At 47.0% G+C, this 25,207-nt stretch overlaps 1 long non-coding RNA gene across 3 annotated transcripts in view; it reads right to left on the minus strand.

The window, feature by feature from the left end:
* Positions 1-25,207, minus strand: part of LOC125774509 (uncharacterized) — a 105,120-nt gene that overhangs the window by 24,957 nt on the left and 54,956 nt on the right. For all 3 annotated transcript variants that reach the window (XR_007420988.1, XR_007420989.1, XR_007420987.1), the window contains exon 2: positions 20,037-20,092. This is a non-coding gene — a long non-coding RNA (uncharacterized LOC125774509). The remainder of the gene's footprint in view (positions 1-20,036; positions 20,093-25,207) is intronic.

The raw sequence follows: 25,207 nt of genomic DNA on the forward strand, positions 1-25,207 counted from the left end.
ACCTTAGCAGAGACACATTAGCCAAGACACCTTAGACAAGACACATTAGCCGAGATACATAAGCCAAGACACCTTAGCCAAGACACCTTAGCCAAGACACATTAGCCAAGACGCATTAGCCAAGACACCTTAGCCAAGACACATTAGCCGAAACACATTAGCCAAGACACCTAAGCCAAGACACCTTAGCCAAGACACCTTAGCCAAGACACATTAGCCAAGACACATTAGCCGAGACACCTTAGCAAAGACACATTAGCCAAGACACATTAGCGGAGACACATTAGCCAAGACACCTTAGCCAAGACACATTAGCCGAGACACCTTAGCCAAGACACCTTAGCCAAGACACATTAGCCAAGACACCTTAGCCAAGACACCTTAGCCGAGACACCTTAGCCAAGACACCTTAGCCAAGACACATAAGCCAAGACACCTTAGCAAAGACACCTTAGCCTAGACACCTTAACCAACACACCTTAGCCAAGACACCTTAGCCAAGACACATTAGCCAAGACACATTAGCCACGACACCTTAGCCAAGACACCTTAGCCAAGACACATTAGCCAAGACACATTAGCCAAGACACCTTAGCCAAGACACCTTAGCCAAGACACATTAGCCAAGACACATTAGCCAAGACACATAAGCAGAGACACCTTAGCAGAGACACATTAGCCAAGACACCTTAGACAAGACACATTAGCCGAGATACATAAGCCAAGACACCTTAGCCAAGACACCTTAGCCAAGACACATTAGCCAAGACGCATTAGCCAAGACACATTAGCCGAGACACCTTAGCCAAGACACCTTAGCCAAGACACATTAGCCAAGACACATTAGCCAAGACACATTAGCCTAGACACCTTAGCCAAGACACCTTAGCCAAGACACCTTAGCCAAGACACATTAGCCGAGACACATTAGCCAAGACACCTTAGCCAAGACACATTAGCCAAGACACATTAGCCAAGACACCTTAGCCAAGACACATTAGCCAAGACACCTTAGCCGAGACACATTAGCCAAGACACCTTAGCCAAGACACCTTAGCCAAGACACCTTAGCCAAGACACCTTAGCCAAGACACATTAGCCAAGACACCTTAGCCAAGACACATTAGCCAAGACACCGAAGCCAAGACACCTTAGCCGAGACACTTTGACCAAGACACCTTAGCAAAGACACCTTAGCCAAGACACATTAGCCGAGACACATTAGCCGATACACCTTAGCCGAGACACATTAGCCAAGACACCTTAGCCAAGACACCTTAGCCAAGATACATTAGCCAAGACACATTAGCCAAGACACCTTAGCCAAGACACCTTAGCCAAGACACCTTAGCCAAGACACATAAGCCAAGACACCTTAGCCAAGACACCTTAGCCAAGACACCTTAGCCAAGACACATTAGCCAAGACACATTAGCCAAGACACCTTAGCCAAGACACATTAGCCAAGACACCTAAGCCAAGACACATTAGCCAAGACACCTTAGCCAAGACACCTTAGCCAAGTTACCTTAGCCAAGACACCTTAGCCGAGACACATTAGCCAAGACACTTTAGCCAAGACACCTAAGCCGAGACACATTAGCCAAGACACCTTAGCCAAGACACATTAGCCAAGACACATTAGCCAAGACACCTTAGCCAAGACACATTAGCCAAGACACCTAAGCCAAGACACATTAGCCAAGACACCTTAGCCAAGACACCTTAGCCAAGACACATTAGCCAAGACACCTTAGCCAAGACACATTAGCCTAGACACCTTAGCCAAGACACCTTAGCCAAGACACATTAGCCAAGACACCTTAGCCAAGACACATTAGCCAAGACACCTTAGCCAAGACACATTAGCCAAGACACATTAGCCGAGACACCTTAGCCAAGACACCTTAGCCAAGACACATTAGCCAAGACACATTAGCCAAGACACATTAGCCTAGACACCTTAGCCAAGACACCTTAGCCAAGACACCTTAGCCAAGACACATTAGCCGAGACACATTAGCCAAGACACCTTAGCCAAGACACATTAGCCAAGACACATTAGCCAAGACACCTTAGCCAAGACACATTAGCCAAGACACCTTAGCCGAGACACATTAGCCAAGACACCTTAGCCAAGACACCTTAGCCAAGACACCTTAGCCAAGACACCTTAGCCAAGACACATTAGCCAAGACACCTTAGCCAAGACACATTAGCCGAGACACATAAGCCAAGACACCTTTGCCAAGACACCTTAGCCAAGACACCTTAGCCAAGACACATTAGCCAAGACACATTAGCCAAGACACCTTAGCCAAGACACATTAGCCAAGACACCTTAGCCGAGACACATTAGCCAAGACACCTTAGCCAAGACACCTTAGCCAAGACACCTTAGCCAAGACACCTTAGCCAAGACACATTAGCCAAGACACATTAGCCAAGACACCTTAGCCAAGACACATTAGCCAAGACACCTTAGCCAAGACACCTTAGCCGAGACACATTAGCCAAGACACCTTAGCCAAGACACCTTAGCCAAGACACCTTAGCCAAGACACCTTAGCCAAGACACGTTAGCCAAGACACCTTAGCCAAGACACCTTAGCCAAGACACATTAGCCAAGACACCTTAGCCAAGACACCTTAGCCAAGACACCTTAGCCGAGACACATTAGCCAAGACACCTTAGCCAAGACACCTTAGCCAAGACACCTTAGCCAAGACACATTAGCCAAGACACATTAGCCAAGACACATTAGCCAAGACACATTAGCCAAGACACCTTAGCCGAGACACATAAGCCAAGACACCTTAGCCAAGACACTTTAGCCAAGACACCTTAGCCAAGACACATTAGCCAAGACACCTTAGCCAAGACACATTAGCCAAGACACCTTAGCCGAGACACATTAACCAAGACACCTTAGCCAAGACACCTTAGCCAAGACACCTTAGCCAAGACACCTTAGCCAAGACACATTAGCCAAGACACATTAGCCAAGACACCTTAGCCAAGACACATAAGCCAAGACACCTTAGCCAAGACACCTTAGCCAAGACACCTTAGCCAAGACACATTAGCCAAGACACATTAGCCAAGACACATTAGCCAAGACACATTAGCCAAGACACCTTAGCCAAGACACCTTAGCCAAGACACATTAGCCGAGACACATTAGCCAAGACACCTTAGCCAAGACACATTAGCCAAGACACCTTAGCCAAGACACATTAGCCAAGACACATTAGCCAAGACACATGAGCCAAGACACCTTAGCCAAGACACATCAGCCAAGACACATTAGCCGAGACACCTTAGCCGAGACTCATTAGCCGAGACACATTAGCCGAGACACCTTAGCCGAGACACATTAGCCGAGACACATTAGCCAAGACACATTAGCCAAGACACCGAAGCCAAGACACCTTAGTCGAGACACTTTGACCAAGACACCTTAGCAAAGACACCTTAGCCAAGACACATTAGCCGAGACACATTAGCCGATACACCTTAGCCGAGACACATTAGCCAAGACACCTTAGCCAAGACACCTTAGCCAAGATACATTAGCCAAGACACATTAGCCAAGACACCTTAGCCAAGACACCTTAGCCAAGACACCTTAGCCAAGACACATTAGCCAAGACACATTAGCCACGACACATTAGCCGAGACACATTAGCCAAGACACCTTAGCCAAGACACCTTAGCCAAGACACATTAGCCGAGACACCTTAGCCAAGACACATTAGCTGAGACACATTAGCCAAGACACCTTAGCCAAGACACATTAGCCAAGACACATTAGCCAAGACACCTTAGCCAAGACACATTAGCCGAGACACCTTAGCCAAGACACATTAGCCGCGACACATTAGCCGAGACACCTTAGCCAAGACACCTTAGCCAAGACACATTAGCCAAGACACATTAGCCGAGACACATTAGCCAAGACACATTAGCCAAGACACATTAGCCGAGACACCTTAGCCAAGACACCTTAGCCGAGACACATTAGCCGAGACACATTAGCCAAGACACATTAGCCAAGACACCTAAGCCAAGACACCTTAGCCGAGACACTTTAGCCAAGACACCTTAGCAAAGACGCATTAGCCAAGACACCTTAGCCAAGACACCTTAGCCGAGACACCTTAGCCAAGACACCTTAGAAAAGACACATTAGCCGAGACACATTAGCCAAGACACCTTAGCCAAGACACCTTAGCCAAGACACCTTAGCCAAGACACATTAGCCGAGACACATTAGCCAAGACACCTTAGCCAAGACACCTTAGCCAAGACACCTTAGCCAAGACACCTTAGCCAAAACACCTAAGCCAAGACACTTTAGCAGAGACACATTAGCCATGACACCTTAGCCAAGACACATAAGCAGAGACACCTTAGCAGAGACACATTAGCCAAGACACCTTAGACAAGACACATTAGCCGAGATACATAAGCCAAGACACCTTAGCCAAGACACCTTAGCCAAGACACATTAGCCAAGACACCTTAGCCAAGACACATTAGCCGAGACACATTAGCCAAGACACCTTAGCCAAGACACTTTAGCCACGACACCTTAGCCAAGACACATTAACCGAGACACCTTAGCCAAGACACATTAGCCAAGACACCTTAGCCAAGACACATTAGCCAAGACACTTTAGCCACGACACCTTAGCCAAGACACCTTAGAAAAGACACCTTAGCCAAGACACCTTAGCCAAGACACATTAGCCAAGACACATTAGCCAAGACACATTAGCCAAGACACATAAGCAGAGACACATTAGCCAAGACACATTAGCCAAGACACATAAGCAGAGACACATTAGCCAAGACACATTAGCCAAGACACATTAGCCGAGACACCTTAGCCAAGACACCTAAGCCAAGACACCTTAGCCGAGACACTTTAGCCAAGACACCTTAGCCAAGACAGCTTAGCCAAGACACATTAGCCAAGACACATTAGCAAAGACACCTTAACCTAGACACCTTAACCAACACACCTTAGCCAAGACACCTTAGCCAAGACACATTAGCCAAGACACATTAGCCAAGACACATTAGCCAAGACACATTAGCCAAGACACATAAGCAGAGACACCTTAGCAGAGACACATTAGCCAAGACACCTTAGACAAGACACATTAGCCGAGATACATAAGCCAAGACACCTTAGCCAAGACACCTTAGCCAAGACACATTAGCCAAGACGCATTAGCCAAGACACCTTAGCCAAGACACATTAGCCGAAACACATTAGCCAAGACACCTAAGCCAAGACACCTTAGCCAAGACACCTTAGCCAAGACACATTAGCCAAGACACATTAGCCGAGACACCTTAGCAAAGACACATTAGCCAAGACACATTAGCGGAGACACATTAGCCAAGACACCTTAGCCAAGACACTTTAGCCAAGACACATTAGCCAAGACACCTTAGCCAAGACACCTTAGCCAAGACACATAAGCAGAGACACCTTAGCCAAGACACCTTAGCCAAGACACCTTAGCCGAGACACCTTAGCCAAGACACCTTAGCCAAGACACATTAGCCAAGACACCTTAGCCTAGACACCTTAACCAACACACCTTAGCCAAGACACCTTAGCCAAGACACATTAGCCAAGACACATTAGCCACGACACCTTAGCCAAGACACATTAGCCAAGACACATTAGCCAAGACACATTAGCCGAAACACATTAGCCAAGACACCTAAGCCAAGACACCTTAGCCAAGACACCTTAGCCAAGACACATTAGCCAAGACACATTAGCCGAGACACCTTAGCAAAGACACATTAGCCAAGACACCTTAGTAAAGACACCTTGGCCAAGACACCTTAGCCAAGACACCTTAGCCAAGACACCTAAGCCAAGACACTTTAGCAGAGACACATTAGCCATGACACCTTAGCCAAGACACCTTAGCCAAGACACATTAGCCAAGACACCTTAGCCAAGACACCTTAGCAAAGACACATTAGCCAAGACACATTAGCCAAGACACATTAGCCGAGACACCTTAGCCAAGACACCTAAGCCAAGACACCTTAGCCGAGACACTTTAGCCAAGGCACCTTAGCCAAGACACCTTAGCCAAGACACATTAGCCAAGACACATTAGCAAAGACACCTTAGCCTAGACACCTTAACCAACACACCTTAGCCAAGACACCTTAGCCAAGACACATTAGCCAAGACACATTAGCCAAGACACATTAGCCAAGACACATTAGCCAAGACACATTAGCCAAGACACATAAGCAGAGACACCTTAGCAGAGACACATTAGCCAAGACACCTTAGACAAGACACATTAGCCGAGATACATAAGCCAAGACACCTTAGCCAAGACACCTTAGCCAAGACACATTAGCCAAGACGCATTAGCCAAGACACCTTAGCCAAGACACATTAGCCGAAACACATTAGCCAAGACACCTAATCCAAGACACCTTAGCCAAGACACCTTAGCCAAGACACATTAGCCAAGACACATTAGCCGAGACACCTTAGCAAAGACACATTAGCCAAGACACATTAGCGGAGACACATTAGCCAAGACACCTTAGCCAAGACACTTTAGCCAAGACACATTAGCCAAGACACCTTAGCCAAGACACCTTAGCCAAGACACATAAGCAGAGACACCTTAGCCAAGACACCTTAGCCAAGACACCTTAGCCGAGACACCTTAGCCAAGACAACTTAGCCAAGACACATTAGCCAAGACACCTTAGCAAAGACACCTTAGCCTAGACACCTTAACCAACACACCTTAGCCAAGACACCTTAGCCAAGACACATTAGCCAAGACACATTAGCCACGACACCTTAGCCAAGACACATTAGCCAAGACACATTAGCCAAGACACATTAGCCGAAACACATTAGCCAAGACACCTAAGCCAAGACACCTTAGCCAAGACACCTTAGCCAAGACACATTAGCCAAGACTCATTAGCCGAGACACCTTAGCAAAGACACATTAGCCAAGACACATTAGCGGAGACACATTAGCCAAGACACCTTAGCCAAGACACTTTAGCCAAGACACATTAGCCAAGACACATTAGCCGAGACACCTTAGCCAAGACACCTTAGCCAAGACACATTAGCCAAGACACCTTAGCCAAGACACCTTAGCCGAGACACCTTAGCCAAGACACCTTAGCCAAGACACATTAGCCAAGACACCTTAGCAAAGACACCTTAGCCTAGACACCTTAACCAACACACCTTAGCCAAGACACCTTAGCCAAGACACATTAGCCAAGACACATTAGCCACGACACCTTAGCCAAGACACCTTAGCCAAGACACATTAGCCAAGACACATTAGCCAAGACACCTTAGCCAAGACACCTTAGCCAAGACACATTAGCCAAGACACATTAGCCAAGACACATAAGCAGAGACACCTTAGCAGAGACACATTAGCCAAGACACCTTAGACAAGACACATTAGCCGAGATACATAAGCCAAGACACCTTAGCCAAGACACCTTAGCCAAGACACATTAGCCAAGACGCATTAGCCAAGACACCTTAGCCAAGACACATTAGCCGAAACACATTAGCCAAGACACCTAAGCCAAGACACCTTAGCCAAGACACCTTAGCCAAGACACATTAGCCAAGACACATTAGCCGAGACACCTTAGCAAAGACACATTAGCCAAGACACATTAGCGGAGACACATTAGCCAAGACACCTTAGCCAAGACACTTTAGCCAAGACACATTAGCCAAGACACCTTAGCCAAGACACCTTAGCCAAGACACATTAGCCGAGACACATTAGCCAAGACACCTTAGCCAAGACACATTAGCCAAGACACATTAGCCAAGACACATTAGCCGAGACACATTAGCCAAGACACCTTAGCCAAGACACCTTAGCCAAGAAACATTAGCCGAGACACCTTAGCCGAGACACATTAGCCAAGACACCTTAGCCAAGACACCTTAGCCAAGACACCTTAGCCAAGACACATCAGCCAAGACACATTAGCCAAGACACATTAGCCAAGACACCTTAGCCAAGACACATTAGCCGAGACACCTTAGCCAAGACACATTAGCCGAGACACATAAGCCGAGACACCTTAGCCAAGACTTCTTAGCCAAGACACCTTAGCCAAGAAAAATTAGCTGAGATACATTAGCCAAGACACATTAGTCAAGACACATTAGCCGAGACACCTTAGCCAAGACACCTTAGCCGAGACACATTAGCCAAGACACATTAGCCAAGACACATTAGCCAAGACACCTAAGCCAAGATACCTTAGCCGAGACACATTAGCCAAGACACCTTAGCAAAGACACATTAGCCAAGACACCTTAGCCAAGACACATTAGCCGAGACACATTAGCCAAGACACCTTAGCCAAGACACCTTAGCCAAGACACCTTAGCCAAGACGCCTTAGCCAAGACACATTAGCCGAGACACATTAGCCAAGACACCTTAGCCAAGACTCCTTAGCCAAGACACCTTAGTCAAGACAGCTTAGCCAAGACACCTAAGCCAAGACACTTTAGCCGAGACACATTAGACAAGACACCTTAGCAAAGACACCTTAGCCAAGACACCTTAGCCAAGACACCTTAGCCAAGACACCTTAGCCAAGACACATTAGCCGAGACACATTAGCCAAGACACCTTAGCCAAGACACCTTAGCCAAGACACATTAGCCAAGACACCTTAGCCAAGATACATTAGCCAAGACACCTTAGCCAAGACACCTTAGCCAAGACACATTAGCCAAGACACATTAGCCAAGACACATTAGCCGAGACACATTAGCCAAGACACCTTAGCCAAGACACCTTAGCCAAGACACTTTAGCCCAGACACATTAGCCAAGACACCTTAGCCAAGACACCTTAGCCAAGACACATTAGCCAAGACACCTTAGCCAAGATACATTAGCCAAGACACCTTAGCCAAGACACCTTAGCCAAGACACCTTAGCCAAGACACCTTAGCCAAGACACATTAGCCGAGACACATTAGCCAAGACACCTTAGCCAAGACACCTTAGCCAAGACACATTAGCCAAGACACCTTAGCCAAGATACATTAGCCAAGACACCTTAGCCAAGACACCTTATTAGCCAAGACACCTTAGCAAGACACCTTAGCCAAGACACCTTAGCCAAGACACATTAGCCGAGATACATAAGCCAAGACACCTTAGCCAAGACACCTTAGCCAAGACACATTAGCCAAGACACCTTAGCCAAGACACATAAGCCAAGACACTTTAGCCACGACACCTTAGCCAAGACACCTTAGAAAAGACACCTTAGCCAAGACACCTTAGCCAAGACACCTTAGCCAAGACACATTAGCCAAGACACATTAGCAAGACACATTAGCCAAGACACATTAGCCAAGACACCTTAGTCAAGACACCTTAGCCAAGACACATTAGCCAAGACACATTAGCCAAGACACTTTAGCCACGACACCTTAGCCAAGACGCCTTAGCCGAGACACATTAGCCAAGACACTTTAGCCAAGACACATTAGCCAAGACACTTTAGCCAAGACACATTAGCCAAGACACCTTAGCCAAGACACCTAAGCCAAGACACCTTAGCCAAGACACCTTAGCCAAGACACATTAGCCAAGACACATTAGCAAGACACATTAGCCAAGACACCTTAGCCAAGACACCTTAGCCAAGACACATTAGCCGAGACACATTAGCCAAGACACCTTAGCCAAGACACCTTAGCCAAGACACATTAGCCAAGACACCTTAGAAAAGACACCTTAGCCAAGACACCTTAGCCAAGACACCTTAGCCAAGACACATTAGCCAAGACACATTAGCCAAGACACATTAGCCAAGACACATTAGCCAAGACACCTTAGTCAAGACACCTTAGCCAAGACACATTAGCCAAGACACATTAGCCAAGACACCTTAGCCGAGACACATTAGCCAAGACACTTTAGCCAAGACACATTAGCCAAGACACCTTAGCCGAGACACATTAGCCAAGACACTTTAGCCAAGACACATTAGCCAAGACACCTTAGCCAAGACACCTAAGCCAAGACACCTTAGCCAAGACACCTTAGCCAAGACACATTAGCCAAGACACATTAGCCAAGACACATTAGCCAAGACACCTTAGCCAAGACACCTTAGCCAAGACACATTAGCCGAGACACATTAGCCAAGACACCTTAGCCAAGACACCTTAGCCAAGACACATTAGCCAAGACACATTAGCCAAGACACCTTAGCCAAGACACCTTAGCCAAGACACCTTAGCAAAGACACCTTAGCCTAGACACATTAGCCAAGACACCTTAGCCAAGACACCTTAGCCAAGACACATTAGCCAAGACACATTAGCCACGACACCTTAGCCAAGACACATTAGCCAAGACACATTAGCCAAGACACATTAGCCGAAACACATTAGCCAAGACACCTAAGCCAAGACACCTTAGCCAAGACACCTTAGCCAAGACACATTAGCCAAGACACATTAGCCGAGACACCTTAGCAAAGACACATTAGCCAAGACACCTTAGTAAAGACACCTTAGCCAAGACACCTTAGCCAAGACACCTTAGCCAAGACACCTAAGCCAAGACACTTTAGCAGAGACACATTAGCCATGACACCTTAGCCAAGACACCTTAGCCAAGACACATTAGCCAAGACACCTTAGCCAAGACACCTTAGCAAAGACACATTAGCCAAGACACATTAGCCAAGACACATTAGCCGAGACACCTTAGCCAAGACACCTAAGCCAAGACACCTTAGCCGAGACACTTTAGCCAAGACACCTTAGCCAAGACACCTTAGCCAAGACACATTAGCCAAGACACATTAGCAAAGACACCTTAGCCTAGACACCTTAACCAACACACCTTAGCCAAGACACCTTAGCCAAGACACATTAGCCAAGACACATTAGCCAAGACACATTAGCCAAGACACCTTAGCAAAGACACCTTAGTCAAGACACATAAGCAGAGACACCTTAGCAGAGACACATTAGCCAAGACACCTTAGACAAGACACATTAGCCGAGATACATAAGCCAAGACACCTTAGCCAAGACACCTTAGCCAAGACACATTAGCCAAGACGCATTAGCCAAGACACCTTAGCCAAGACACATTAGCCGAAACACATTAGCCAAGACACCTAATCCAAGACACCTTAGCCAAGACACCTTAGCCAAGACACATTAGCCAAGACACATTAGCCGAGACACCTTAGCAAAGACACATTAGCCAAGACACATTAGCGGAGACACATTAGCCAAGACACCTTAGCCAAGACACTTTAGCCAAGACACATTAGCCAAGACACCTTAGCCAAGACACCTTAGCCAAGACACATAAGCAGAGACACCTTAGCCAAGACACCTTAGCCAAGACACCTTAGCCGAGACACCTTAGCCAAGACACCTTAGCCAAGACACATTAGCCAAGACACCTTAGCAAAGACACCTTAGCCTAGACACCTTAACCAACACACCTTAGCCAAGACACCTTAGCCAAGACACATTAGCCAAGACACATTAGCCACGACACCTTAGCCAAGACACATTAGCCAAGACACATTAGCCAAGACACATTAGCCGAAACACATTAGCCAAGACACCTAAGCCAAGACACCTTAGCCAAGACACCTTAGCCAAGACACATTAGCCAAGACACATTAGCCGAGACACCTTAGCAAAGACACATTAGCCAAGACACATTAGCGGAGACACATTAGCCAAGACACCTTAGCCAAGACACTTTAGCCAAGACACATTAGCCAAGACACATTAGCCGAGACACCTTAGCCAAGACACCTTAGCCAAGACACATTAGCCAAGACACCTTAGCCAAGACACCTTAGCCGAGACACCTTAGCCAAGACACCTTAGCCAAGACACATTAGCCAAGACACCTTAGCAAAGACACCTTAGCCTAGACACCTTAACCAACACACCTTAGCCAAGACACCTTAGCCAAGACACATTAGCCAAGACACATTAGCCACGACACCTTAGCCAAGACACCTTAGCCAAGACACATTAGCCAAGACACATTAGCCAAGACACCTTAGCCAAGACACCTTAGCCAAGACACATTAGCCAAGACACATTAGCCAAGACACATAAGCAGAGACACCTTAGCAGAGACACATTAGCCAAGACACCTTAGACAAGACACATTAGCCGAGATACATAAGCCAAGACACCTTAGCCAAGACACCTTAGCCAAGACACATTAGCCAAGACGCATTAGCCAAGACACCTTAGCCAAGACATATTAGCCGAAACACATTAGCCAAGACACCTAAGCCAAGACACCTTAGCCAAGACACCTTAGCCAAGACACATTAGCCAAGACACATTAGCCGAGACACCTTAGCAAAGACACATTAGCCAAGACACATTAGCGGAGACACATTAGCCAAGACACCTTAGCCAAGACACTTTAGCCAAGACACATTAGCCAAGACACCTTAGCCAAGACACCTTAGCCAAGACACATTAGCCGAGACACATTAGCCAAGACACCTTAGCCAAGACACATTAGCCAAGACACATTAGCCAAGACACATTAGCCGAGACACATTAGCCAAGACACCTTAGCCAAGACACCTTAGCCAAGAAACATTAGCCGAGACACCTTAGCCGAGACACATTAGCCAAGACACCTTAGCCAAGACACCTTAGCCAAGACACCTTAGCCAAGACACATCAGCCAAGACACATTAGCCAAGACACATTAGCCAAGACACCTTAGCCAAGACACATTAGCCGAGACACCTTAGCCAAGACACATTAGCCGAGACACATAAGCCGAGACACCTTAGCCAAGACTTCTAAGCCAAGACACCTTAGCCAAGAAAAATTAGCTGAGATACATTAGCCAAGACACATTAGTCAAGACACATTAGCCGAGACACCTTAGCCAAGACACCTTAGCCGAGACACATTAGCCAAGACACATTAGCCAAGACACATTAGCCAAGACACCTAAGCCAAGATACCTTAGCCGAGACACATTAGCCAAGACACCTTAGCAAAGACACATTAGCCAAGACACCTTAGCCAAGACACATTAGCCGAGACACATTAGCCAAGACACCTTAGCCAAGACACCTTAGCCAAGACACCTTAGCCAAGACGCCTTAGCCAAGACACATTAGCCGAGACACATTAGCCAAGACACCTTAGCCAAGACACCTTAGCCAAGACACCTTAGTCAAGACAGCTTAGCCAAGACACCTAAGCCAAGACACTTTAGCCGAGACACATTAGACAAGACACCTTAGCAAAGACACCTTAGCCAAGACACCTTAGCCAAGACACCTTAGCCAAGACACCTTAGCCAAGACACATTAGCCGAGACACATTAGCCAAGACACCTTAGCCAAGACACCTTAGCCAAGACACATTAGCCAAGACACCTTAGCCAAGATACATTAGCCAAGACACATTAGCCAAGACACCTTAGAAAAGACACCTTAGCCAAGACACCTTAGCCAAGACACCTTAGCCAAGACACATTAGCCAAGACACATTAGCCAAGACACATTAGCCAAGACACATTAGCCAAGACACCTTAGTCAAGACACCTTAGCCAAGACACATTAGCCAAGACACATTAGCCAAGACACCTTAGCCGAGACACATTAGCCAAGACACTTTAGCCAAGACACATTAGCCAAGACACCTTAGCCGAGACACATTAGCCAAGACACTTTAGCCAAGACACATTAGCCAAGACACCTTAGCCAAGACACCTAAGCCAAGACACCTTAGCCAAGACACCTTAGCCAAGACACATTAGCCAAGACACATTAGCCAAGACACATTAGCCAAGACACCTTAGCCAAGACACCTTAGCCAAGACACATTAGCCGAGACACATTAGCCAAGACACCTTAGCCAAGACACCTTAGCCAAGACACATTAGCCAAGACACATTAGCCAAGACACCTTAGCCAAGACACCTTAGCCAAGACACCTTAGCAAAGACACCTTAGCCTAGACACATTAGCCAAGACACCTTAGCCAAGACACCTTAGCCAAGACACATTAGCCAAGACACATTAGCCACGACACCTTAGCCAAGACACATTAGCCAAGACACATTAGCCAAGACACATTAGCCGAAACACATTAGCCAAGACACCTAAGCCAAGACACCTTAGCCAAGACACCTTAGCCAAGACACATTAGCCAAGACACATTAGCCGAGACACCTTAGCAAAGACACATTAGCCAAGACACCTTAGTAAAGACACCTTAGCCAAGACACCTTAGCCAAGACACCTTAGCCAAGACACCTAAGCCAAGACACTTTAGCAGAGACACATTAGCCATGACACCTTAGCCAAGACACCTTAGCCAAGACACATTAGCCAAGACACCTTAGCCAAGACACCTTAGCAAAGACACATTAGCCAAGACACATTAGCCAAGACACATTAGCCGAGACACCTTAGCCAAGACACCTAAGCCAAGACACCTTAGCCGAGACACTTTAGCCAAGACACCTTAGCCAAGACACCTTAGCCAAGACACATTAGCCAAGACACATTAGCAAAGACACCTTAGCCTAGACACCTTAACCAACACACCTTAGCCAAGACACCTTAGCCAAGACACATTAGCCAAGACACATTAGCCAAGACACATTAGCCAAGACACATTAGCCAAGACACATAAGCAGAGACACCTTAGCAGAGACACATTAGCCAAGACACCTTAGACAAGACACATTAGCCGAGATACATAAGCCAAGACACCTTAGCCAAGACACCTTAGCCAAGACACATTAGCCAAGACGCATTAGCCAAGACACCTTAGCCAAGACACATTAGCCGAAACACATTAGCCAAGACACCTAATCCAAGACACCTTAGCCAAGACACCTTAGCCAAGACACATTAGCCAAGACACATTAGCCGAGACACCTTAGCAAAGACACATTAGCCAAGACACATTAGCGGAGACACATTAGCCAAGACACCTTAGCCAAGACACTTTAGCCAAGACACATTAGCCAAGACACCTTAGCCAAGACACCTTAGCCAAGACACATAAGCAGAGACACCTTAGCCAAGACACCTTAGCCAAGACACCTTAGCCGAGACACCTTAGCCAAGACACCTTAGCCAAGACACATTAGCCAAGACACCTTAGCAAAGACACCTTAGCCTAGACACCTTAACCAACACACCTTAGCCAAGACACCTTAGCCAAGACACATTAGCCAAGACACATTAGCCACGACACCTTAGCCAAGACACATTAGCCAAGACACATTAGCCAAGACACATTAGCCGAAACACATTAGCCAAGACACCTAAGCCAAGACACCTTAGCCAAGACACCTTAGCCAAGACACATTAGCCAAGACACATTAGCCGAGACACCTTAGCAAAGACACATTAGCCAAGACACATTAGCGGAGACACATTAGCCAAGACACCTTAGCCAAGACACTTTAGCCAAGACACATTAGCCAAGACACATTAGCCGAGACACCTTAGCCAAGACACCTTAGCCAAGACACATTAGCCAAGACACCTTAGCCAAGACACCTTAGCCGAGACACCTTAGCCAAGACACCTTAGCCAAGACACATTAGCCAAGACACCTTAGCAAAGACACCTTAGCCTAGACACCTTAACCAACACACCTTAGCCAAGACACCTTAGCCAAGACACATTAGCCAAGACACATTAGCCACGACACCTTAGCCAAGACACCTTAGCCAAGACACATTAGCCAAGACACATTAGCCAAGACACCTTAGCCAAGACACCTTAGCCAAGACACATTAGCCAAGACACATTAGCCAAGACACATAAGCAGAGACACCTTAGCAGAGACACATTAGCCAAGACACCTTAGACAAGACACATTAGCCGAGATACATAAGCCAAGACACCTTAGCCAAGACACCTTAGCCAAGACACATTAGCCAAGACGCATTAGCCAAGACACCTTAGCCAAGACACATTAGCCGAAACACATTAGCCAAGACACCTAAGCCAAGACACCTTAGCCAAGACACCTTAGCCAAGACACATTAGCCAAGACACATTAGCCGAGACACCTTAGCAAAGACACATTAGCCAAGACACATTAGCCGAGACACCTTAGCCAAGACACCTTAGCCAAGACACCTTAGCCAAGACACTTTAGCCAAGACACATTAGCCAAGACACCTTAGCCAAGACACCTTAGCCAAGACACATTAGCCGAGACACATTAGCCAAGACACCTTAGCCAAGACACATTAGCCAAGACACATTAGCCAAGACACATTAGCCGAGACACATTAGCCAAGACACCTTAGCCAAGACACATTAGCCAAGACACCTTAGCCAAGACACATTAGCCAAGACACATTAGCCAAGACACATTAGCCGAGACACATTAGCCAAGACACCTTAGCCAAGACACCTTAGCCAAGAAACATTAGCCGAGACACCTTAGCCGAGACACATTAGCCAAGACACCTTAGCCAAGACACCTTAGCCAAGACACCTTAGCCAAGACACATCAGCCAAGACACATTAGCCAAGACACATTAGCCAAGACACCTTAGCCAAGACACATTAGCCGAGACACCTTAGCCAAGACACATTAGCCGAGACACATAAGCCGAGACACCTTAGCCAAGACTTCTAAGCCAAGACACCTTAGCCAAGACACATTAGCCGAGACACATTAGCCAAGACACCTTAGCCAAGACACCTTAGCCAAGACACCTTAGCCAAGACACATTAGCCAAGACACATTAGCCGAGACACCTTAGCAAAGACACATTAGCCAAGACACATTAGCGGAGACACATTAGCCAAGACACCTTAGCCAAGACACTTTAGCCAAGACACATTAGCCAAGACACCTTAGCCAAGACACCTTAGCCAAGACACATAAGCAGAGACACCTTAGCCAAGACACCTTAGCCAAGACACCTTAGCCAAGACACATTAGCCAAGACACCTTAGCAAAGACACCTTAGCCTAGACACCTTAACCAACACACCTTAGCCAAGACACCTTAGCCAAGACACATTAGCCAAGACACATTAGCCACGACACCTTAGCCAAGACACATTAGCCAAGACACATTAGCCAAGACACATTAGCCGAAACACATTAGCCAAGACACCTAAGCCAAGACACCTTAGCCAAGACACCTTAGCCAAGACACATTAGCCAAGACACATTAGCCGAGACACCTTAGCAAAGACACATTAGCCAAGACACATTAGCGGAGACACATTAGCCAAGACACCTTAGCCAAGACACTTTAGCCAAGACACATTAGCCAAGACACATTAGCCGAGACACCTTAGCCAAGACACCTTAGCCAAGACACATTAGCCAAGACACCTTAGCCAAGACACCTTAGCCGAGACACCTTAGCCAAGACACCTTAGCCAAGACACATTAGCCAAGACACCTTAGCAAAGACACCTTAGCCTAGACACCTTAACCAACACACCTTAGCCAAGACACCTTAGCCAAGACACATTAGCCAAGACACATTAGCCACGACACCTTAGCCAAGACACCTTAGCCAAGACACATTAGCCAAGACACATTAGCCAAGACACCTTAGCCAAGACACCTTAGCCAAGACACATTAGCCAAGACACATTAGCCAAGACACATAAGCAGAGACACCTTAGCAGAGACACATTAGCCAAGACACCTTAGACAAGACACATTAGCCGAGATACATAAGCCAAGACACCTTAGCCAAGACACCTTAGCCAAGACACATTAGCCAAGACGCATTAGCCAAGACACCTTAGCCAAGACACATTAGCCGAAACACATTAGCCAAGACACCTAAGCCAAGACACCTTAGCCAAGACACCTTAGCCAAGACACATTAGCCAAGACATATTAGCCGAGACACCTTAGCAAAGACACATTAGCCAAGACACATTAGCCGAGACACCTTAGCCAAGACACCTTAGCCAAGACACCTTAGCCAAGACACTTTAGCCAAGACACATTAGCCAAGACACCTTAGCCAAGACACCTTAGCCAAGACACATTAGCCGAGACACATTAGCCAAGACACCTTAGCCAAGACACATTAGCCAAGACACATTAGCCAAGACACATTAGCCGAGACACATTAGCCAAGACACCTTAGCCAAGACACCTTAGCCAAGAAACATTAGCCGAGACACCTTAGCCGAGACACATTAGCCAAGACACCTTAGCCAAGACACCTTAGCCAAGACACCTTAGCCAAGACACATCAGCCAAGACACATTAGCCAAGACACCTTAGCCAAGACACATTAGCCAAGACACATTAGCCAAGACACATTAGCCGAGACACATTAGCCAAGACACCTTAGCCAAGACACCTTAGCCAAGAAACATTAGCCGAGACACCTTAGCCGAGACACATTAGCCAAGACACCTTAGCCAAGACACATTAGCCGAGACACCTTAGCCAAGACACCTTAGCCGAGACACATTAGCCAAGACACATTAGCCAAGACACATTAGCCAAGACACCTAAGCCAAGATACCTTAGCCGAGACACATTAGCCAAGACACCTTAGCAAAGACACATTAGCCAAGACACCTTAGCCAAGACACATTAGCCGAGACACATTAGCCAAGACACCTTAGCCAAGACACCTTAGCCAAGACACCTTAGCCAAGACGCCTTAGCCAAGACACATTAGCCGAGACACATTAGCCAAGACACCTTAGCCAAGACACCTTAGCCAAGACACCTTAGTCAAGACAGCTTAGCCAAGACACCTAAGCCAAGACACTTTAGCCGAGACACATTAGACAAGACACCTTAGCAAAGACACCTTAGCCAAGACACCTTAGCCAAGACACCTTAGCCAAGACACCTTAGCCAAGACACATTAGCCGAGACACATTAGCCAAGACACCTTAGCCAAGACACCTTAGCCAAGACACATTAGCCAAGACACCTTAGCCAAGATACATTAGCCAAGACACCTTAGCCAAGACACCTTAGCCAAGACACATTAGCCAAGACACATTAGCCAAGACACATTAGCCGAGACACATTAGCCAAGACACCTTAGCCAAGACACCTTAGCCAAGACACTTTAGCCCAGACACATTAGCCAAGACACCTTAGCCAAGACACCTTAGCCAAGACACATTAGCCAAGACACCTTAGCCAAGATACATTAGCCAAGACACCTTAGCCAAGACACCTTAGCCAAGACACCTTAGCCAAGACACCTTAGCCAAGACACATTAGCCGAGACACATTAGCCAAGACACCTTAGCCAAGACACCTTAGCCAAGACACATTAGCCAAGACACCTTAGCCAAGATACATTAGCCAAGACACCTTAGCCAAGACACCTTAGCCAAGACACCTTAGCCAAGACACCTTAGCCAAGACACCTTAGCCAAGACACATTAGCCGAGATACATAAGCCAAGACACCTTAGCCAAGACACCTTAGCCAAGACACATTAGCCAAGACACCTTAGCCAAGACACATTAGCCAAGACACTTTAGCCACGACACCTTAGCCAAGACACCTTAGAAAAGACACCTTAGCCAAGACACCTTAGCCAAGACACCTTAGCCAAGACACATTAGCCAAGACACATTAGCCAAGACACATTAGCCAAGACACATTAGCCAAGACACCTTAGTCAAGACACCTTAGCCAAGACACATTAGCCAAGACACATTAGCCAAGACACTTTAGCCACGACACCTTAGCCAAGACACCTTAGCCGAGACACATTAGCCAAGACACTTTAGCCAAGACACATTAGCCAAGACACTTTAGCCAAGACACATTAGCCAAGACACCTTAGCCAAGACACCTAAGCCAAGACACCTTAGCCAAGACACCTTAGCCAAGACACATTAGCCAAGACACATTAGCCAAGACACATTAGCCAAGACACCTTAGCCAAGACACCTTAGCCAAGACACATTAGCCGAGACACATTAGCCAAGACACCTTAGCCAAGACACCTTAGCCAAGACACATTAGCCAAGACACCTTAGAAAAGACACCTTAGCCAAGACACCTTAGCCAAGACACCTTAGCCAAGACACATTAGCCAAGACACATTAGCCAAGACACATTAGCCAAGACACATTAGCCAAGACACCTTAGTCAAGACACCTTAGCCAAGACACATTAGCCAAGACACATTAGCCAAGACACCTTAGCCGAGACACATTAGCCAAGACACTTTAGCCAAGACACATTAGCCAAGACACCTTAGCCGAGACACATTAGCCAAGACACTTTAGCCAAGACACATTAGCCAAGACACCTTAGCCAAGACACCTAAGCCAAGACACCTTAGCCAAGACACCTTAGCCAAGACACATTAGCCAAGAAACATTAGCCAAGACACATTAGCCAAGACACCTTAGCCAAGACACCTTAGCCAAGACACATTAGCCGAGACACATTAGCCAAGACACCTTAGCCAAGACACCTTAGCCAAGACACATTAGCCAAGACACATTAGCCAAGACACCTTAGCCAAGACACCTTAGCCGAGACACTTTAGCCAAGACACCTTAGCCAAGACACCTTAGCCAAGACACCTTAGCCAAGACACATTAGCCAAGACACCTTAGCCAAGACACATTAGCCGAGACACATTAGCCAAGGCACATTAGCCAAGACACTTTAGCCAAGACACCTTAGCCGAGACACATTAGCCAAGACACCTTAGCCAAGACACATTAGCCGAGACACATTAGCCAAGACACCTAAGCCAAGACACTTTAGCCAAGACACATTAGCCAAGACACCTTAGCCAAGACACATTAGCCAAGACACATTAGCCAAGACACATTAGCCAAGACACCTTAGCCAAGACACCTTAGCCAAGACACCTTAGCCAAGACACATTAGCCAAGACACATTAGCCAAGACACCTTAGCCAAGACACCTTAGCCAAGACACATTAGCCAAGACACATAAGCCAAGACACCTTAGCCGAGACACATTAGCCAAGACACCTTAGCCAAGACACCTTAGCCGAGACACATTAGCCAAAACACCTTAGCCAAGACACATTAGCCAAGACACCTTAGCCAAGACACCTTAGCCAAGACACCTTAGCCAAGACACCTTAGCCAAGACACCTTTGCCAAGACACCTTAGCCAAGACACCTTAGCCAAGACACCTTAGCCAAGACACCTTTGCCGAGACACATTAGCCAAGACACCTTAGCCGAGACACCTTAGCCGAGACACCTTAGCCAAGACACATTAGCCAAGACACCTTAGCCGAGACACCTTAGCCAAGACACCTTAGCCAAGACACCTTAGCCGAGACACATTAGCCGAGACACCTTAGCCAAGACACCTTAGCCGAGACACATAAGCCAAGACACCTTAGCCAAGACACATAAGCCAAGACACCTTAGCCAAGACACCTTAGCCAAGACACATTAGCCAAGACACATTAGCCAAGACACATTAGCCGAGACACATTAGCCAAGACACTTTAGCCAAGACACATTAGCCAAGACACCTTAGCCAAGACACCTTAGCCAAGACACCTTAGCCAAGACACTTTAGCCGAGACACATTAGCCAAGACAACTTAGCCAAGACACTTTAGCCAAGACACATTAGCCAAGACACCTTAGCCAAGACACCTTAGCCGAGACACCTTAGCCAAGACACCTAAGCCAAGACACTTTAGCCAAGACACATTAGCCAAGACACCTTAGCCAAGACACCTTAGCCAAGACACCTTAGCCAAGACACCTTAGCCAAGACACCTTTGCCGAGACACATTAGCCAAGACACCTTAGCCAAGACACATTAGCCAAGACACCTTAGCCAAGACACATTAGCCAAGACACCTTAGCCAAGACACCTTAGCCGAGACACCTTAGCCAAGACACCTTAGCCAGGACACCTTAGCCGAGACACATTAGCCAAGACACATTAGCCAAGACACATTAGCCAAGACACATTAGCCAAGACACCTTAGCCAAGACACCTTATCCAAGACACCTTAGCCAAGAAACATTAGCCAAGACACCTTAGCCAAGACACCTAAGCCAAGACACATTAGCCAAGACACTTTAGCCGAGACACATTAGCCAAGACACCTTAGCCAAAACACCTTAGCCAAGACACTTTAGCCGAGACACATTAGCCAAGACACCTTAGCCAAGACACCTTAGCCAAGACACCTTAGCCAAGACACCTTAGCCAAGACACCTTAGCCAGGACACCTTAGCCGAGACACATTAGCCAAGACACATTAGCCAAGACACATTAGCCAAGACACATTAGCCAAGACACCTTAGCCAAGACACCTTATCCAAGACACCTTAGCCAAGAAACATTAGCCAAGACACCTTAGCCAAGACACCTTAGCCAAGACACCTTAGCCAAGACACCTTAGCCGAGACACCTTAGCCAAGACACCTTAGCCAGGACACCTTAGCCGAGACACATTAGCCAAGACACATTAGCCAAGACACATTAGCCAAGACACATTAGCCAAGACACCTTAGCCAAGACACCTTATCCAAGACACCTTAGCCAAGAAACATTAGCCAAGACACCTTAGCCAAGACACCTAAGCCAAGACACATTAGCCAAGACACTTTAGCCGAGACACATTAGCCAAGACACCTTAGCCAAGACACCTTAGCCAAGACACTTTAGCCGAGACACATTAGCCAAGACACCTTAGCCAAGACACCTTAGCCAAGACACCTTAGCCAAGACACCTTAGCCAAGACACCTTAGCCAAGACACTTTAGCCGAGACACATTAGCCAAGACACCTTAGCCAAGACACTTTAGCCGAGACACATTAGCCAAGACACCTTAGCCAAGACACCTTAGCCAAGACACCTTAGCAAAGACACCTTAGCCAAGACACCTTAGCCGAGACACATTAGCCAAGAAACTAAAGCCAAGACACTTTAGCCAAGACACCATAGCCAAGACACCTTAGCCAAGACACCTTAGCCAAGACACTTTAGCCGAGACACATTAGCCAAGACACCTTAGCCAAGACACCTTAGCCAAGACACTTTAGCCGAGACACATTAGCCGAGACACATTAGCAAAGACACATTAGCCAAGACACCTTAGCCAAGACACCTTAGCCAAGACACATTAGCCAAGACACATAAGCCAAGACACCTTAGCCAAGACACATTAGCCAAGACACCTTAGCCAAGACACCTTAGCCAAGACACCTTAGCCAAGACACTTTAGCCGAGACACATTAGCCAAGACACCCTAGCCAAGACACTTTAGCCGAGACACATTAGCCAAGACACCTTAGCCAAGACACCTTAGCCAAGACACATTAGCCAAGACACATAAGCCAAGACACCTTAGCCAAGACACCTTAGCCAAGACACCTTAGCCAAGACACCTTAGCCAAGACACCTTAGCCAAGACACCTTTGCCGAGACACATTAGCCAAGACACCTTAGCCGAGACACCTTAGCCAAGACACATTAGCCAAGACACCTTAGCCGAGACACCTTAGCCAAGACACCTTAGCCAAGACACATTAGCCAAGACACCTTAGCCAAGACACCTTAGCCAAGACACCTTAGCCAAGACACATTAGCCAAGACACCTTAGCCGAGACACATTAGCCAAGACACTTTAGCCAAGACACCTTAGCCGAGACACATTAGCCAAGACACCTAAGCCAAGACACATTAGCCAAGACACCTTAGCCAAGACACCTTAGCCAAGACACCTTAGCCAAGACACATTAGCCAAGACACCTTAGCCGAGACACATTAGCCAACACACTTTAGCCAAGACACCTTAGCCGAGACACATTAACCAAGGCACCTTAGCCAAGACACCTTAGCCAAGACACCTTAGCCAAGACACTTTAGCTGAGACACATAAGCCAAGACACCTTAGCCAAGACACTTTAGCTAAAACACATTAGCCAAGACACCTTAGCCAAGACACCTTAGCCGAGACACATTAGCCAAGACACCTAAGCCAAGACACTTTAGCCAAGACACATTAGCCAAGACACCTAAGCCAAGACACCTTAGCCAAGACACATTAGCCAAGACACATTAGCCAAGACACATTAGCCAAGACACCTTAGCCAAGACACCTTAGCCAAGACACATTAGCCGAGACACATTAGCCAAGACACCTTAGCCAAGACACCTTAGCCAAGACACCTTAGCCAAGACACTTTAGCCGAGACACATTAGCCAAGACACCTTAGCCAAGACACCTAAGCCAAGACACCTTAGCCAAGACACATTAGCCAAGACACATTAGCCAAGACACATTAGCCAAGACACCTTAGCCAAGACACCTTAGCCAAGACACATTAGCCAAGACACCTTAGCCAAGACACTTTAGCCAAGACACATTAGCCAAGACACCTTAGCCAAGACACCTTAGCCAAGACACATTAGCCAAGACACATTAGCCAAGACACATTAGTCAGGACACCTTAGCCAAGACACCTTAGCCAAGACACCTTAGCCAAGACACCTTAGCCAAGACACCTTAGCCAAGACACATTAGCCAAGACACATTAGCCAAGACACCTTAGCCAAGACACCTTAGCCAAGACACCTTAGCCAAGACACCTTAGCCAAGACACTTTAGCCGAGACACATTAGCCAAGACACCTTAGCCAAGACACTTTAGCCAAGACACTTTAGCCGAGACACATTAGCCAAGACACCTTAGCCAAGACACCTTAGCCAAGACACATTAGCCAAGACACATTAGCCAAGACACCTTAGCCAAGACACATTAGCCAAGACACCTTAGCCGAGACACATTAGCCAAGACACATTAGCCAAGACACTTTAGCCGAAACACCTTAGCCGAGACACACTAGCCAAGACACCTTAGCCAAGACACCTTAGCCAAGACACCTTAGCCAAGACACCTTAGCCAAGACACCTTAGCCAAGACACCTTAGCCGAAACACATTAGCCAAAACACCTTAGCCAAGACACCTTAGCCAAGACACCTTAGCCAAGACACCTTAGCCAAGACACCTTAGCCGAGACACATTAGCCAAGACACATTAGCCAAGACAAATTAGCCAAGACACCTTAGCCAAGACACCTTAGCCAAGACACCTTAGCCAAGACACATTAGCCAAGACACATTAGCCAAGACACATTAG

Source organism: Anopheles funestus, unplaced genomic scaffold (genome assembly GCF_943734845.2).
Source record: "Anopheles funestus unplaced genomic scaffold, idAnoFuneDA-416_04 scaffold_13_ctg1, whole genome shotgun sequence".
NCBI classification, from domain to species: Eukaryota; Metazoa; Arthropoda; class Insecta; order Diptera; family Culicidae; genus Anopheles; species Anopheles funestus.